Here is a 12830-nt window from a genome sequence, read left to right on the forward strand (position 1 = left end):
TGAATTTGATATTACTGGCTCTCAAAGTTAGTTTTCTTTGTGGATTTTAGAGTTCGTTTTTTTTTTTACATAAATTGAACTGGGAAAATTTTTTTGATAACTTCCCTTTCTCCCTCTCTTTCTCTCTTTTCCCTCTCTTTCTTTCTCCACTTTCCCTCTCCCTTCCCTTTGCCTTTCTCTCCTTCCCCTTCCTCCCTCTCCTCCTGCTCATCTTTTTTCTCTTCCTCCTCTCTCTGTCTCTCTCCCAACCCAAGCCCTAATCTATCTGGGACTTTTTGCCCAGAATTGCACCTTTTTCCTATAATGAAGAGACTCTTACTGAGTAGCTATGATGATCCAATCATAAGATTATCTTAGTAACAAAGAAGCTTGGGGAAACTCTCATTGTCCATACACATCTGTGTCCTAGAGCTTCAAACAGTGAGAGTCGCAGAAGTGCATGGAGAATCTGAAATTTAGAAATACCTTGGATACTAATTATGTGACTTTTAAAATTTAATTAGCACAGAATATGAGTAGAATATGCAGCATATGGAGAATCTATGGGACAAGATTTTCTTACCATACCACTTTAGAGAATATTAAACATCTATATATGGGCTAGGCTTTTGTCTCCAAGACAAACTTTTCCTATGATAATAATTAAAGTTGGAGTAGACTTACTCCATGGCATGATCCACAGCAGCTGCTAACCACAGAGATTCCAGGAGTTGTTTTTCTTTAGGGAAAGCTGTGACTGTGGCAAACACCTGGAGTTCTGTACATAACTCTTGGTATACTTATTCCCAACCTCTTAGTTTTGATTCACTTCTAAGTATCTTTGATATATTTGTTTTAGTTTATGTTTGTATTAGCCACAACTCCATTATTTTCTTCAGTGCTGTAAGTGTACCCATCTGTTCTGTAGTCCCCTTGGATAAAAAAGTTTGGGAATTCTGGCATATAGCAATTAGTAATCACTGGACTGATTATATTCACTGATTTCTGTTTTGAATCTACATAAATTTATTCCCCAAAATTTCACAACCAAAGTTATGGTCCTAGAAAAATGAAGGATTACATAATTAGCTGGTAAGTGTACTAGGAACTAGGAAAATGTAAATATCAACTTTAATATAAATCATCTAGATTGGCTAGGCCGGATGTCTGAACTTCCCAAATTTATGATCCTAGCTATGTAACATGAGGCACACATTTTCATAAAGGACTACAGACTTTTATAGAACTAGAAAATGATTCTTTTGAAAGAAAACTAAAGTACTTGTTTTATAAAAATGTTGGGCCAAATGTTCATCCTTTATTATTCTCCCATTGGAGTTTTACAGGATGAGAATCTGGCATTTATTAGCAGGTCATTTGGGGGTCGGTGGCTGTGGGAACCCAGACTCTTTGTCTGCATTTTATCTTCACCATATGATTTTGGTATGAGTATTTAAGTCTCATAAAGCATACATTTCATGAATATTTAATAATTACATTTTTAAAATAACGCAAATTAAATCACCTGTCTATTACAATGCTATGGTATCAATAAAGATTCATTTAATTCTTCATTAGGGATTTTGAAATATTTTAGTTTGATCTCTCATTTAGCTATGGGTAATATATGGGTATATATGTGCGTGTATGTGTCTGTATGACAGTAGTTCTGAATGATTTCAATTACTGAAAACGATTTTAATATTTGTCTCCCTAGTTGGATGTCTGAGTAGACAAGTAATTTTAGATTCCATGTAAAATGTGTAAATGGCTTTAAAATAAATGATATAACATAGGTATAAAATGCATTTGCTAAATTGCTAGATAATCAGATAAATCTACTCTAAAATATTAGTAGAAATTAAGAAATTCAGCGAAGCCTACCACAATAAATTAAAGTGGAAAGAAGAGTCCGTTGCTTAAATGATTCATCAAATGTATTTAGAAAGCATTTATTTGAACTTTGTGCTGCATTCATTCAATGCAACCTGAGAAGGCATGATTCCTGACATTTGATAGCTTTAACAAAAAGTACACAACAAAGGCATAAAGAAAATGTTAAGGCAATATAAAGGTTAACACGAAATGGCATCTTGATTAAAAACACAGGACTTGTAATCAGAAGACGCGCTACTGAGTTCTGATTTTGCCACTTATTGTGCAATCTTGGGCAAGTCACAACCTCTTGGTTCTAATTTCTGCATCTTTTAAATGGTTCTTGGAATAATATGTATAGCATTTGTCTGCAAATCTGCGACTCAGCCCCTTGTTTACAGTGCCTCACCCACTCTGACCTCCTTGCGGTTCCTCAAAAACACCTCTACCGCAGCCTTTGGGGAGGCTCTTCCCACTTCCTCGAATGCTCTTTCCTTGAACAGCTGCTTCTCTTCCTTAAAGTTCAGCTTAATATTCCTATATGCCCTTGTTTCAGCTCCATGGGAGACTGGTTCTGCCTCCCTTCAAGACTCAAAAGATACATAATTCTCTTAAACAGACCAAAAATTAACAAATTTCCACTATAGGTGTCCAAAAAAAAAAAACTATAAAATCTTCAGACAATTAGCACTCAGAATGATGGGTAAATTCAGCAGTTTCTAAAAAAATGAGTAATAGTACATCAACAGACACCCAAATAATAATAAAAACCTAAGAGAATAGAAGAATCAGGTAAAAGTCTTGAAAACTACTGTCTCGAGGAGTGTTTCTCCAGTCAATCATTTAGGAGGCTTTTACAGGAGCCAGGAAGATGTGAGTTTCAAGAGAACATTCTTGGCATTCAGTGGGTCATATTGCTTTTATACAATTTAGGTCTTCTTTATATGCAGAAACTGAGGTTCAAAGAGATAAAAATAATTGTCATATGGAATTGCAATTTCTGTTCTGCAATTGGTTATTTATCTGGCACTTTCTGTGTATTACCAGGTGCAAGTATATTTTCTCCATCTTCACTATATTTTCCCCACATTCACCATATCAATAGGGTAAACCAAAAGCTGTAAATATGACCAGAAATGGAGGAAAATAAAGGAAAATTATTTGGAAAGATCAAATTTAATTAGAGCATTGTTTAAAAATTTTGTTTCATTTTCCTTAACTCTTTTTCCATTTTTATCCAATTAAAAAAAAAAAAAAAAAACTTAATACTTACTCTAGTACTGCAAATCTTTTTAGGTAAGATATTTATTTCAATAAACTATTTTATTACTAAAATCTAAACTATGCAAGATATTCAATCACACTTTGTAAGAAAAATACTAATAAAACATAAATACAGGTTTCCAATTCCAATAAGTATAAAATGTTACAGGATAAAAAATATTTGTATATTCTGTCAGGTATTATGGTATGATGAGAGCATTGTTCTGAAGTCAGCATGGCTTTGATTCAAAATCAAATGTCAAGACATATTTCTTTCTGTAAAGTGAAAGAATGCAAACTTTCTAGGGTTGCTGCAAGTATTTCATGAGACCACATGGGTAAAGTACCTAACACATAGTAGGCACTAGGTCATGAATGTGCCTGATTTGTTCCTATGTGGCAATGATGGCATGCTCAGAGTGCCTGAAATACCATTAAATAGCAAAGCTCCAAACGCCACTATATCTTTCATGTTCCATTTAGATCTACTCTCTATTAGAGTAGTCCATTCTGTCTCTTTTGTTGTTAACACCCCAAATTCTTTATCCCTTTTTTGGGTACCAGCATCCTAATGTTCTTTGAGGCAGTAGCCCTTTACCACTCTCCATCCCTGCTGTTCAGTTGGGGATACCCACTTCTAGCTTCAGAAGAAGGCACATGGCCCAAAATGGCCAGTAAGAGTCACATGATTTATTTAAGAATGACCTTGAGACCCAAACCAGGTCAATGATTTCCAGGAGTTTTGCTGTAACTACTAGGAAAAAACACTCCTCCCACTGAGTTGCTAAACTGCTAGGGTGAAAACCCAGAGCCATCGTGGGCTATCATGAAAGGAGAATTTAGTTTACAATGAAACTAGCAGAAGTAACAATGATGGAGAAAAACTAGTATTTGAAGGCATCTTTTAAGTGTCAGGATCCAGTTACAGCTGAGGACCAGCTATACCTCACTTTTTCAATTATGTAAGTAAATCTACCTGGCAGACAATTTTTAAATTGGCCCTTAATAATCCAGTTTTAGCAATCCAACTTTAGGTAGTCAGCAACAATCCAACTTTCTGGTTTACATTCCTTTGTGTTATCCCTTCCCCTTGAGTGTGGGCTAATAACTTCTAAAGAAACAGAACAGAGGAGTGATTAAGTTAAAGATTGTGACTTCTGTCTTACTGGCATATTCTGTTGCCATCTACCCTTGCACATTTTGAAGAAGCAAGCTGTCACGTGGGTAAGGTCAAGCAGTGAGGAACTAGGTGAATCTTTGGGCAAGAGCAAGGGAGAAAGTGAAGCATTCAACCCAGGGAGCTGAAATATTGCCATCAACCACTGAGTTTTCCCAGAATGTTGCCTCAGGCAGCCCAACCCTTCCACAGCCGCTTGGCGAGAACCTAATCGCCTACACCTGACAGTGCTTCTAGGGCAGCCGCCTTGCATGGGGACTCGGGGTGGGGTAGCGAGAGGTGATCTTCGGTGAGACTTGGGATTTTCTTGCAAAGCTACGTGAGCCAGATCCTGTACTGACAATTCTGAGAAAAGGACTCTCGGGGAACCAGGATACCCAGGTGTTCCTCATCCCAGGACTCTCACGGGCTTTTGTAGAACTCCCGAGATCCCGCGAGATTGGGCTTCTTTTGAAAACTACACCGGGCAGCGTCTTGGTTTATTAGCCCTGTCCCTGATGTTCAACTCATTCCAGATTATCCTCTTCCTGATCCTTCATCTGCACGCGGGATCCTTCAGCGTTCTTGCCTTTGGAAGAGCCTTACACTGGGCTGACACCCTGGTTGCAGTACTGTGAAAGATGAGGAAAGCAGAGGACCAGGTATGCTGTGCTCAGATTCCAGACCTACAGAAACTCTGAGATCATAAATGGGCAAGTTTTTTTTTTAAGCAGGCAAATTAGGGTCCATCGGTTATATAGTAATAGATGGCTAATACAACCCATGTAAATCACTTGGAAATTGGATTTCTGACTCTAGCGTCCAAAAGATTCCTGACAACCAACCTAGGAAATACTTTTTCATGGGTAAGAAAGCAGCAAGATTGATTAGCATTAAGATGAACTTTCAGTAACAAATCTAATGGCCTTGTAACTGTCCAAATAAGGGGCACAGCATGAACTCTTTACCAGCGTGCTTTTCCCCCTGTTCTTCATTTTAACCACAAAGGAGATAATCTTTAGACACAGAAGGTCTAAAAAAAGTTTCAGAATAGCTTGAATGCACTTAACCGTTAAGTAAAAAAACTTTCTAGAAATGTGTGGGAACTAGCAAAGATGAGAGACTCTCCTAGAAGAGGAGGGAAAAAAAGAGTAGAAGAAAAAAGAGAGTAAGTTTTAGAGATAGAAAATGGAAATTTGAGGTTTTTTCCTTACAGAATCAGAAAATTGCTACATAATAGACTGAAAATAACTTGTTTGATGTTAGGGACCTTTGATGTAGGGAACATTTATCAAAAGACTGAGTACAAATGACAAGAGAAACAGTACCTCAGCTGAAACATATAGATGAAGCAAATGTTTAATTATCAACAAGGTATACATCATATTTCAAGTCTTTACCACCGAAAGGGACCTTAGAAATGTTTTAATAGAATCTAATTCATGTTAAAGATGAGGAAACTATGCCCAGAACAGTTATATTACTTTCTAAAGATCAAGCAATGAGTAAATACAGAGCAAGGATTGCTTTTATATCTTTAACTGACTCATCCATTTCTTTTAGAAATCATTACAACTGTATATTGTAGATATTTATAATTTACAGAGTCCTGGGAGGATTGAAGATCTCCAAAATTCTCCCATCACATTCTAGTATTTGTCCTAACAAACTGCCTTGAAATAAATCTAAAGGAAGAACTTTAATTCTTCATTTCACCCTAACCTGCCATTGGACCAACCCCATCACCTAGCTCTGGAATTCAGTTTGGAAGCACTGATAGCACAATAACAGTTGTTTATAATTGGTCCATTCTGACTGGTCAGGGCCCACACCATACTGGTTATTAGAAAAATATTTAAAATATTATCCTTGACTTCATCCCTGCATGTCTCAGTCATTACAAGAAGCCCTAAAGCTCAGGTCATCTCTCAGGCCTCAGATTCTCTTCTTTAGAAGGCTCTGAGTAGAGCCTAATCTGACCCAATTTATTACTTCTCCATGACTACAGAAACCTGGAACTCATAGCCTGCCTTTTAGTAAAATCACCTTTCTTCCAAATTTCTCCACTTAGGTTTCTTAACTTCTTTAATTCTTATCTGGATGGCAATGAAAACTTCATTTTTGCTTCTCTCTACTCCAACTAGATCATTATTCCTACCTTTTCAAAAAGATCAAATCAAATCATCTAGCTACTCTAAAGCACATGCCATCAGATAATAGCATCCTCCTCCCCACGTAGTAGTCATGTCATCCTCCTAATCATTTTCCTCACTGAAGCCCTACTGGATCCCATTCTCTCTCCTTTATTTAAAACTTTTGTTCCTGTAATTATCCCTTAGCTTTCCTGAAGCATGATCACTCTCTTTCTCTTTCTCTCTCCTAGATCATCCCCATTAGTATGCAAGCAAGCTGAAAGAACTCCAGCTGAAAAAAAAAAAAAAAAAAAGCTTGGCTCCATATTCTAGGCACCATTTATCAGTCACTATTATTTCTAACTCCTTTAAAACTCCTTAGAAGAGTTGTCTATATACTCTGTCTCATTGTCCTCGCTTCTCTTTCTCGCTTCACTCCAGAAAAGCTCTCATCCCCAAAACACTTCTCAAGCTGCACTCATCAAGGTCACTGTACTCTTCCATATTGCCTAATCCAACAGTGAAGCCTTGCCTTTATTTTACTCTGTCAATAGCATCAGACATTGTTGATTACCCTCTCCATTTTGAAAAACTTTCTTCAGTGGGCTTCTAAAACAACATAGTTTCTTGATTTTTCTCCAACTTCACGGCCAACTCCTTTTCAGTCACATTTCCCCAGTCCCTTTCCTCTTACCTAAACTTAGTGTGTTCGTGGCTTCCTTCCTGTCTCTTCTCTCCTGACATTCACTTCACAGGAAATTTCATCCATTCCTATTGCCTTACATGACATTTGCAACTAAACAACTCATCAAAATACATTTCCAGCCTGAACTCTCCTCTGAATCCGAGACATGTATATTCGGCCGAATTCTAATCACATTTTACTTTACATTCTAAATTTAACAAAATACTCAAAATCAACTATTAATTTCTTCCACTTCATATCTGCATACACTCCTTTCCATCTTAGTAAATAGCACCATAACAGCATAGGCAGTTATGAGGTGTTCAAATTTTATAAATTCATGTAAGTCAAGAGTACTACCTAGGTCAGCTATTGTATGCTGCTTCATTTGCATACAAAAAGCAAGTGAGCAAAGAGAGCAGTTTAGTAGCTAAGAACCAAAAAGTGGTTCAATTTTTACTGAACACTTCTACTTCCATCTCTGATGCAGCTTCCAACATGGATTGATTTACCTTCCTACAAAGAAGTATAATAGCTAGATACAGGTTTTAAAATAGCAGCTTGAAAGTATTGGAGATGAATGTAGTCAGGACTTGAGGATGCCAGGAAGAGAGAAATGCATTGGGTGAGCCTGAATTTATTGTAGTCTTCTCTTTCAGGCATTTGCTGAATTAAAGTGTAGGATGTTGAAGTCAAACCGGTAGTTGGTGGCAACTCACTTGCTGGGGAGATAAAAATTAGGATTTAGGACTATCAAGAGTGTAGTATTCAATAAGCCAGGGTTCCCCCAAAAAAGTGAACTCCCAGGGAAATAAACCTGAATTTCTATATGCAATATCTCCTCAAATCACTTGCCAGATTCTGAGCTGTGAATCTGCAGTCAACAAATCAAGCAACTAAATTGAGATCTTGGCAGTCACAGAGCTATAGAGACAAAATTGAAATTCAGTGCTAGTCAAGAAGGTGGGGTTCTTGTAATCACTCCATGCTCTTCATTGAGACCCTGAAGGGCTAAGTCCCCAAATCCAGCTCCACCTGAACAACAGAATATGCACATACAGTATATGCCTGCCGGAAGAAAATCAAGTCCTCTCTATAGGAAGAGATCCTTAAAGAGCCTCCATGATTTGTCCAGACAATGGCTGGCAGTCAATAAAAATACTATCACGAAGCCCAGAAAGCAAGATATAAAAGGACTAGAAACTAAGAGAAAAATATAACAGGAAGGTGACTGAGGTATTGAAGTCATCAGATTAAAAACTTTAAACAGATAGGATTGTTATACTCAAAATAGACAAAAAGATGGAAAAATTTCAACAGAGAACCTGATTCTATATAAGACTATCAAATGGACATTCTAGTAAAGAAGCAGACAATAACTAAAATTAATTTAGTAGAGTTAAACTAGAGGAAGAAGATGCTATAGAAGTGGAGTCCTATACTAGAGGATAAGTGAATAGAAAACAGACACATTAAAGTACAACTAGGAAAAAATAAAGAAAAGCTAAAGAGGACAAACTTTAAATCTTGAAAAACTCTAACATGCATGTATTTAGTGATCAGAAGAAAAGAAAGAATAAATTAGATGAAAAGTTTTTAAAAATATCAGTAATATTTTTAAATTAATGAAATATTATTAAGCAACAGATTCAAGAAACTCTACTTATGACAAGTAGGATAAACACCTTTGGGCAAATAATAGTAAAACCGACAAAAAACTAAGACAGAAATTTTTAAAAGCAACTGGAGAAGGACAGCATCACCTTAAAAGTAGGAAAGTATGGAATACAGAGGATGATGGAAAACCATGTTTAAAGTGATAAAAGAAAAATAATTACCAACTTAGAAATTTTTCCTAAGAGAACATGACTTTCAGAATGAACCTTCATGTATTTGTGTTGAGAATGTGCAACCATTATGGAAAACTGTATGGAGACTCCTCAAAAAATTAAAAATGGAGCTTATGATCCAGTATTCCTACTTATGGGTATTTGTCCTAAGAAACTGAAATCAGAATCTCAAAGAGATGCCTGCACTTCCATTTTTACTGCAGCATTATTCACATAAGCCAAGAGAAAATGGAAATAACTTAAATGTCCATCAATTCATAAGAGATAAATAAAATGTAGTATATACACATAATGGAACACTATTCAGTCTTAAAAAAGGAAATGCTGCCATTTTCAACAAATGGCTGAACCTGGAGAACATTATGCTATGTGAAATAACCCAAGCACAGAAAGATAAATACTATATGATCTTACATGTGGAATCTAAAATAGTCAAAGTGATAAAAGTAGAGAGTAGAATGGTGGTTGCCAGATGCTGGTGAAGGGGGAAAAGGAAAGATGATGGTCAAAATGTACAAAGTTTCACTTACACAAATAAGTAAGTTCTGGAGATCTATATAGCTTAGTGCCTATAGCTAACAATACTGATTACACACTAAAATTTTCCTCAGAAAGTAGATATTACATTAAGTATTTTTACCAAAAATAAGTATAATAAAGTGGTAGGGAACTTTGGGAGGCAGTGGATAGGTTCGTGGCTTTGATGATGTTGATAGTTTCATGAGTGTAAACTTACCCCCAAACTCATTGAGTTGTATACATTAAATCTGAACAGTTTATTACATGTCAGTTATACCTCAATTAAGTGACTTATTTTTAAACTTTTTTTTAAAAAGAGAGATTTAAGTGATCCTCTGACAAACCAAAGCTAAGAGAATTCACTGTAGGAGGCCTGACTAAAAGAGGTACAAAAAGAAGTTTTTCAGGATAAAAGCAAGTGATGCTAGTTTGAAGCACAGGTATACAGCAAGGAAAGAAGACCATAACACATCAAAACGTGTGAATAAATATAAGTGAAATCCTGATTATTTAAAAAGATAATACTATCATGTGACTTTAAAATACATAGATAATTAAAATATTAGACAACAGTATCCAAAAGGCTGTTGGTGGGAGGAGTGAGAAACAGAATTAAAACATTCTAGGTCCAGTTTATGTCCAGAAACTAGAAACAAACAGACAGAAGATTATTTAAGGTGAATTCTAATAGCTTAAGAATGCTTGTGGTAAAGTCAATGATAATCACTAAAATAATAATAAAAAAGAATCCTAATAGAAGCAGGAAATGGAATAAGGGGAAAAAACTTGACTAAAGCAAGAAAAGATGAAAAAGGAAAGGAAATGGAATAAAAACAGATGACATATATATTGAAATGGTAGATTTAAACTCAAATCTTTAGTCTCTTGAAAATTTTCAAATGTTTTCCAATTCATAACTCCCAGTCAAGTCCTTACTATCCTCTTTTTATATTGGTCTCTCTGTTTCCTAACACACCCTGCCACTGATCTCAGACTCTTAGCTCCCTCTACCTCTAAACCATGTCTCTAACAGATTCCCTTCTGCAGTTTTGATTCATGAGCAGAAGCTAAATAATATATGAACAGATATAACACAAAAACGCTGTATTTGTAGAAGTGCAGAAGAAAAAAGAAAACATTCACAACTGTACTCCCCCGTTATCCCCCCTCCCTCTATGATATAGGTTAATATTCCATTCTTGTTTCCTTTAGGAAAAGTCACCTGTCCCATGGTCAGTGCTTAGATTTGGTCAACGAAAGAGAATTCTCTCTCTGAACCAACAAGTAAGACTTTTCCCTCCTTTTGGGGGGCATGGTGGATGGGGGATGGCTGCAAATATTTATAATGCAATATTTATTCTTGTCCTATTTACATATCCTCTTTCTCATTCCTAGTCTCCAAAGTCCGCTTCTGCATTCCCAATACCATTAACTTAAGCAGTATAGCAAATTCATTGAATTTTATAGGTGAAAAGGGAAAGGGAGATGCTCTTTATGCTGAAAAAAAAAAAGTAGAACTAGAAGGATTCAGTATATGAAGTAATTTTTATGTTCTCTAACTTACTCCTTCCAAAAAGCATTAACCTTCCAATCAAACACCTTGGGTGAGACTCTGGACTTTGCCAGTCACCTAGCTGTATGACATTTGTGCACATTTCTGAGCCTTGCTTTCTTCATCTGTAAAATGGAGACAATGAAACAATTGAGATGAAGATTAGAAAAGATCTGTAAAATACTGTTCTTACATTGTAATGTATGTCCAGTAAATGTTAGCTCCTCCTCCTCTGCATAGGTTGGTCAGTACTTGAAGTAAATGGATGTGATTTTTAAAATTCATTTGTGAGGTCCAGGCTAGCAAAGCTCACATGATCCTCTGCCTCTCCTCCATCTGTCTGCCAACTGACATTCTTTGTTGCTAATCTAAGACCAAGCCATATGTTCTCCGTATGGGAGACTCTTTCCTGCCCAGGTGGGGAAGCAGACACAATGATCTAATAAGTCTTTGCTGTCTCACTAGGGCAAGTCTTGGGAAAACTTCCAAACATTGAGAGGTTCTGGTGAGACACCACAAATTTGGGTGACTATGTTGTTCATCAAAAAACCTTTTTTTTTTTACTTTCTTTTTTCCTCTCAAGATCCCCAAACCATGTTTCAATTCTGTCATTACCTGTTTCCTTGTCTCTGTTTAGTCTAGCAGACAGGTCATGACTCTGAAAAAGATTTCAACATAGGATGTCTGTGTGGTGTCAAGGACGATATAGATGAAAAGTATATTTTTAAGAGCCAGGGGACTGAGTTAAGAGTCAGGCTCTGTTCTGCAAATCCCAAACCTGCAGCATCCAGCCAAAGGAAATATGCCACTTTGAAAGGGAGGTAAAACATACTCTTAGAGACAGTGCTACTGGGTGGTTAGAATTTAATGTCACAATGTTCTTCTAGAAGTAAAATGTATGATCAGAAGTTCAAAAAGGGAACCAGGAAAAAACAAAACAAAACAACAACAAAAAAAAACACCATAGTAGTGGAAAGTGCAGAAGGATATGCAGAAGGAAAATGAAATGATATTCAGAATTGCATAAAAAGAGAAAATAGCAAATTGAGAAATCATTTCCCATTTAATAATGCTCTTCTTCACTGGGTCTAAATAAAATAACACAACCCCTGAACGTTAACATGACAACAGATTGCAAAAGAAATCTGAGACTCCTTTGCTATTTTGACAGTTTGACAATGAGGCTTTCACTTTATATTTGCTTATTTTGAGCTAGTTTTTAAAAATATGGGAAAACTCTTAATCCTATGAAGTTAATTTTATTAATAGCTAAATTCAGCAAAATTGGAATATTAACCTTCAAAGCCATTACTTTCAGAATTAACACATAGGTTTGAGTAACTAAATTGCCTCCTCCTTCTATACAGTTGCCTTCTACTTTCCAAATTTTTAACTTAATTCACATTGTTGGAGCCCACACATATGACTTAGGTAAACTTCTTAAAATCCCTGAACCTCAATTTCTACATCCACAACATAGCAATTAAAATCTCTGCCAGCTAGTTGTCTCATAGGGAGTGTAATATTAAGGCATTTTTACAAGGTGTTTTACCTCTTATGAGGAATTACACTGAGACATTTATTATCATATGGAACAAGTAGGGATTTATATATTATTCATTTAATTGGTTCCCTGCAAAGGATTTCAGGCCTGACCTCAAACCATGTGACCTGCGTATGGTTTTGCAACGTGGTTTGGATCTCTGTGCTATATGCCAACTGATCAGTATACCATCATAAATTATATTTCTAAGATAAATGACTTCTCCAGAAAGAACTGGAAAACAGGCTCAGTTTTCTCACTATAACTCAACACAAT

At 36.2% G+C, this 12830-nt stretch overlaps 1 long non-coding RNA gene across 1 annotated transcript in view; it reads left to right on the plus strand.

The window, feature by feature from the left end:
* LOC110259772 overlaps positions 4724-12830 on the plus strand; it is a 53780-nt gene continuing 45673 nt past the window's right edge. The window contains exons 1-2 of the long non-coding RNA XR_002342112.1: positions 4724-4935; positions 10672-10743. This is a non-coding gene — a long non-coding RNA (uncharacterized LOC110259772). The remainder of the gene's footprint in view (positions 4936-10671; positions 10744-12830) is intronic.

Source organism: Sus scrofa, chromosome 2 (assembly GCF_000003025.6).
Source record: "Sus scrofa isolate TJ Tabasco breed Duroc chromosome 2, Sscrofa11.1, whole genome shotgun sequence".
In the NCBI taxonomy this organism is placed as follows: Eukaryota; Metazoa; Chordata; class Mammalia; order Artiodactyla; family Suidae; genus Sus; species Sus scrofa.